Here is a 5,244-nt window from a genome sequence, read left to right as displayed (position 1 = left end):
AACCGTGGGATTTAACTTCCGGGGTCGGACGTGGTCTGGAGCTGTTGAGGGCGTGCTCTTTAGTGCCGCCTGGTGAAGATGTCCGGAACTGCAGGATCCGCGATTTCCCTGAGCCCGGGGCCTTAGCCGGCTGTTCTGCTGCGAATTTTGTTTTGGGGGCAAAGTCAACGCATTTACAGTCGAGATACAGTAGCCAGTAGCTCTCTGTGGCTCTTAAACACTTGAAATATGGCTATTATGACTGAAGAGCCGAATTTTTTATTTTGTTTTATTTTATATTAAAAACTGAAGCTGTGTGGAATACTTTTCTGTTAAACACGACTTATTTAGTTTTGGCAGACTGACATTTCTCTTTAAGCACTGAAAAGCGAGGATTGGAATTGAACGTGCTGCAAATTACCCACACACCCGATGTCTAAGACTTGTATTAATAAGGCAAAATAAAATATCGTATTAATAATTTTTATATTTTGCCTGTTGAAATAATAATGTTTTGGACTGTTGGGGTTAGGTGTAATGTATTATTAAGATGAATTTTACCTCTTTCGTTTTACTTTTTTAATTTGACTACTAGAACACTTAAAACTACACATGTAACTTGCACTACATTTCTATTGGGCAGCTCTTGTCTATCTGGATGGCTAAGATTATGGTTTTCTCTTTCACCTGGACTCAGTCAATGGCTTTTTGGTCTCCCAGCTGCCCATTATTTCTCTCTGGCGTATCCGTGGAAGGGAATCACCGATCCCTTCTGTCAGGGATCCTGACCTCCTGTTGAAAAAGGCAGGCTCACACCTTCAGTGGCCGTGGTTACAAAAGCCCAAACCTTTCAAGGCAACAGCCTTGATTTCTTTCCACCATCCACTCTTTACCCTTCAGGTCAGGGAAGACCAATGATTAAAAAGGAGCAAGACGCTCTCTTTGAGGCTTCATTCCTCTGCTGCTGAGGCACAAGGAGCAGGCAAGTAAGTGTGCTCTTTATACCCAGGGCGGGATTGAGCAAAGCATTATACACACACACACACACACACACACGCACACACACACCCCTCTCTCAAGAGATTGCAGAGCACTTCGCTACCCCTTGTTCTAAGATGCAAGGTTCATTCTCTTTGTGTAGCATTGGCTAACAACCATTTTTTTACACACAAAAAAGAACACCTGCTTTTATCCCTCACCCTTCTGTCTACATTAGGGCAAAGATCCTGCTTATAAGAAATAATTGATGGGTGTATTTCGGAGGCTGCTCTTGACCATTCTGTGGGTAGAGGCAGAGATGAGACCTGAAGGCCTGACACCCACTGCCCTGCCTTGGCTTGGCTCCGGGCTCAGAAGAAATGGGCCGGCTTGCAAGGGCGGCGGGTGTCTGCCAGGCTTTCCTCCTCTGCATCTCTTCCTGCCACACTCCCACCCCTGGAGCCCAGAATCCCCCATCCTCGCCAACCCTCCTCCCTTCTTCTCGGGGATGAAGCGATCTATAAGATCATGTGAAAGGAGCATTCTCTGTCAGTAGAGGACTGAGAGTTTTGGAGCGGTACTCAGTGGCAGAGCTCAGAGGAGCGAATTAAAAATATTAAAGGAAAAACACCTGGTGAAAACACTGTGCATTAGTTCAAAACAAGATCATTAATATCAGGCAAGGCTTCCCTGACCTGTTTGCAGCTGGTGGAAGGTGATTTCACTTCTATGACCTAACTCCCCTTGTTACACATGGGGTCTCCCATATCCAATCTGGCCCTTTTATTCCCTTGGTTAAATGCTAAGGTTACATGACGCCTTCCCTACCCAGTGACTGCAGCCACTATGCAGGAAGGAGTACATACATACCAATTTGCACCCATGGCCCCTTCTCAAAACTCTATTCACAGCCAGCTTTGGCATCTGGAGGACTTTCCACTATCCGGGAAGAAAGGGATGGAATAAATATGGGATACTGAAAATGAATGGGTGAGGCAGAATCCCCTCCAAAGGAAGCTCTGGTTTCCTGCCTCTGGGGCGAGGAGATGAGCCTTACAGGGCCTTGCAACTGGGTCACTGAGTTTGGAAGAAGATGGCTGGACTGGTGAAGAGCACAGAGATGAGCTGCCCCGCCCCCCGCCCGCCCATGCTTCCAGGAAAAGCAGCTCAGGGAGACCTTCCCTCTTGGCCTGGAGCTGGAGCTGCTTCTGGAAATATCTAAATTCCCTCCCTCAACAGTTATCAAAGCAATGTACCCACCTGGCCTTATGGAAGCTGGCAGGGGGTCGAGATGGGGTGGTCCCATGCACTTGCTGCTGCTACATGCTCCATCTTTATAAGGCTCTTAAGGACCAGTGGCCTCCCAGAGAGGTGAATTGGTGTGCCATGATGGTCTCTGCACTATAACTAACAGAGGCTCCTCTCCATATGAACATCTCCCGCCCCAAACACAGTCCAAAAGAGCCACCTTAAGAGACTCCCGGGGAGACATTGCCCTCCACAGTGGAAGAACTCACCTCAGTTGCCCATCACAAGGACGGGCTCAGACGGCATGAGAAAAAAAGGCATTCTAATGGCTTTAGCAAAAGCTTCACCCGAGAGGATGAGCCTGTTGCTCCTTTGTGCTTCAAAAGGAAAAAATACCTTTCTTCCTCTGTCCCAGTGACCTGCGCCTCCAGCATGACCACTATGCAGGGGACTGGGCTACAGAGAGCAATGGGGTGGGGGAGCACTGAGCTGGTCTTTGGGGGGGGGGTCTGGGATTCTACTCTACGAGTCAACAGAGCAGAGGCGGTGGAAGAAAGGAGGGAGCCCAGGCTGTGTGGCATGTTCTGTTTTGTCAAGACACTCAAACCGCAAACCCTGATTCTCAAACGTCTCCCCTCTCAAACAATTCCGTTCCCAAAAAGCCTTCTAGAATAAATTAAGTTCAAGAACTGAGATTCCCCTGTATACAGAAGCCACAGCCACTCCATCACCATTGTGACAAACCATTTCCCCACCTTCTGCAAAGAGTAAGCTCCGCTAGTTGTTCCTGCCAGTTTTCCGGTGAGGAAACACAGGCTGCAGTTTGGCTGAAAGTTCATGAAGGTAAACACGTACTTTCTGAGCGCACTCCTCCCACTTCCTGACCAGTCTGAATTGCCCGCAGGGATGAGCAGGACCACTTGCAGCTTGCCTAACATCAAGTACCCCTTCCTGTAACCGAACGCAGGGAAGGTCAGGCTGCCTGCTGCAAGAAAGCCAAACTCATGAGACAGGTGTGGTGAGTAGGAAAGAGGTTAATTTGTTCAGATGCCAGCAGTCTGAGAAGACGAGGGAACTCTTGTCTCAATGCCCATCTTCACATCTCAGTGTAGGCAGAGGTTTTCCCAAGGAGGGAGAGGGAAAGCAGAACATAGAGACGAAGGGGTGGAGGGGTGAGAAGTTCACTACGTGCAGACCAGCACAGTCCCATCTGCTAAGGACCTGGCAATTGGTGCAGGGATAGTCTGGTGTGTATCATCCTTGTTCTCGTCGTCCTTATTTTACATCATCTTGGTTTTGTGGCTGAAGGTCAGCCAATCTCCTAGAGCTGGGAGGACTGAAGGTCAAGTCTGTGTCTTTTGAAGGATTCTTATACAGACACACTGTTTATCTACAAGCTACATATTAGTCAGAGTGGACATTTACAGGAATAATGTCAAAAGAACGGTGGAGCAGATTATAATTCCCAGCTGCTACATGTCCACACAAGGGAGGTTCTCTTCATCTTCGGCAGCAGAGCTGCATCTGGAAACAAGCGTCCCTGGAAACAAGTGTCTTTTATGTGTCAACACTTTGAGGCTGCGATCCCCAGTTATTCGACCAACACTAACCCAGGAGTTGCTTCGAAGGTTCTTTGTACCTGCTGTCAACAGCTACAATCAGTTCACTCCAGCGAAGGACCATCTTCAATAATCTGAGTAGGCCTGCTCTAATCAGCTGTGATTTTGGAAGACGGCGGATTAAGCAGGCCACAATCCTTCTTGTTAAAGAAGGAAATGGGCCTCCTCCTCTAACCCCCACAGGCCTGAGATTTGTTTCAGAGAGATGTGTCTGTACAATATGACCTCCAGGGGGCATGGGGTGAGTTAGAGACCTTAATTAGAAGTCAAGGGAAAGGCCTCCAATATAAAGTACCTGCACTTTTGCCAAGAATCTGAAAGCAAAATTTCTAATGACCAGCTAGTGTATCAATTTAGAAGTCTTCCAACTGGCTCCTCGTGTCCCTTAAATGTTACCCATCTTCTGCCATTCGTCTCTGTCTGTTCTTCACCCAATTCGGGCTCTCAACTCAAACTGGCCACCAGAGGGGGCCAGTAAGTAAGTAGCAGGTGCTACTTGAGTCAGACATGCACCAGGTGTTCAGCAGGTTCTGGCTGGGGGCCTCCGGCATCAGTACGAAACACCAGTGCTGCCCCCTGCCAGCGTCACTGAGCTACCAGCCAGGTACCAGAGTGAGGGCACTGACCTTTAACCCCAGGCACTGCCCCTCCCCAATTCCTTATGCTGCACCTGTCTGGGTAGACAGGTGTCAGGAGACGCCAGGAGTGACTGGGCACAGGGATGGAGGCGGCACTGGACCAGGAGTCCAGAGGTCCTGATTCTGGTCCATTCGCTGTCGCCTCACTGGGCCTCAGTTCTCTCACTTGTAAAATGAGTGGGTTGAACTGGGTGGCCCCCAAGTTCTTCTTCTGAACTAATATCTTGTGAGCATAGGCTCTCCACGTCCCGGCTGCCTTGTAACCTGGCTCTCAGGCTGATGACGCCACACTGGAGACGCAGGGGATGGGCTGGGGCACAGAGCACCTGGGAGAAAATGCGTGCGCACAAGCAAAGTTTTGCCAACCATTCAGCGTTACTCAGCCTCCACCGGCCCCATCCCCCGCCCCTGCAGCTCAGGTTAAGCACTACAGATACAGGAGTGGGATCTTACCAGGGACAGCTTTAGCAATCCTAGCAGGGTCTGCCTCTTTTAGTAGTGCCAATAGCCTGGAAGTCACGCCCATGACATCCACAGCCTTCTCCGTGAGTTCATTATACAGCCCACCATGACAGGGCTCCAGCTGGCACTGGGTAGAGAATAGTCCTTTATACAGGGCTGGAGGTGACTGCTTGAGACCTGAAAAGCCCAAGAGTGTGCCTGACTCTGCCATATCAGACTACGCTTGATATGATTCCAATTTGACTCATTAATTCATGTCTTTATTCAACAGAGGGGCCTGTTTTCACCAGGCAGAGCATGTGCAAATGACCAGAGATGAG

This window comes from Artibeus jamaicensis, unplaced genomic scaffold (genome assembly GCF_021234435.1).
Source record: "Artibeus jamaicensis isolate MK-2021 breed Jamaican fruit bat unplaced genomic scaffold, CSHL_Jam_final contig_519, whole genome shotgun sequence".
In the NCBI taxonomy this organism is placed as follows: domain Eukaryota; kingdom Metazoa; phylum Chordata; class Mammalia; order Chiroptera; family Phyllostomidae; genus Artibeus; species Artibeus jamaicensis.
This window is presented reverse-complemented; position numbering follows the sequence as displayed.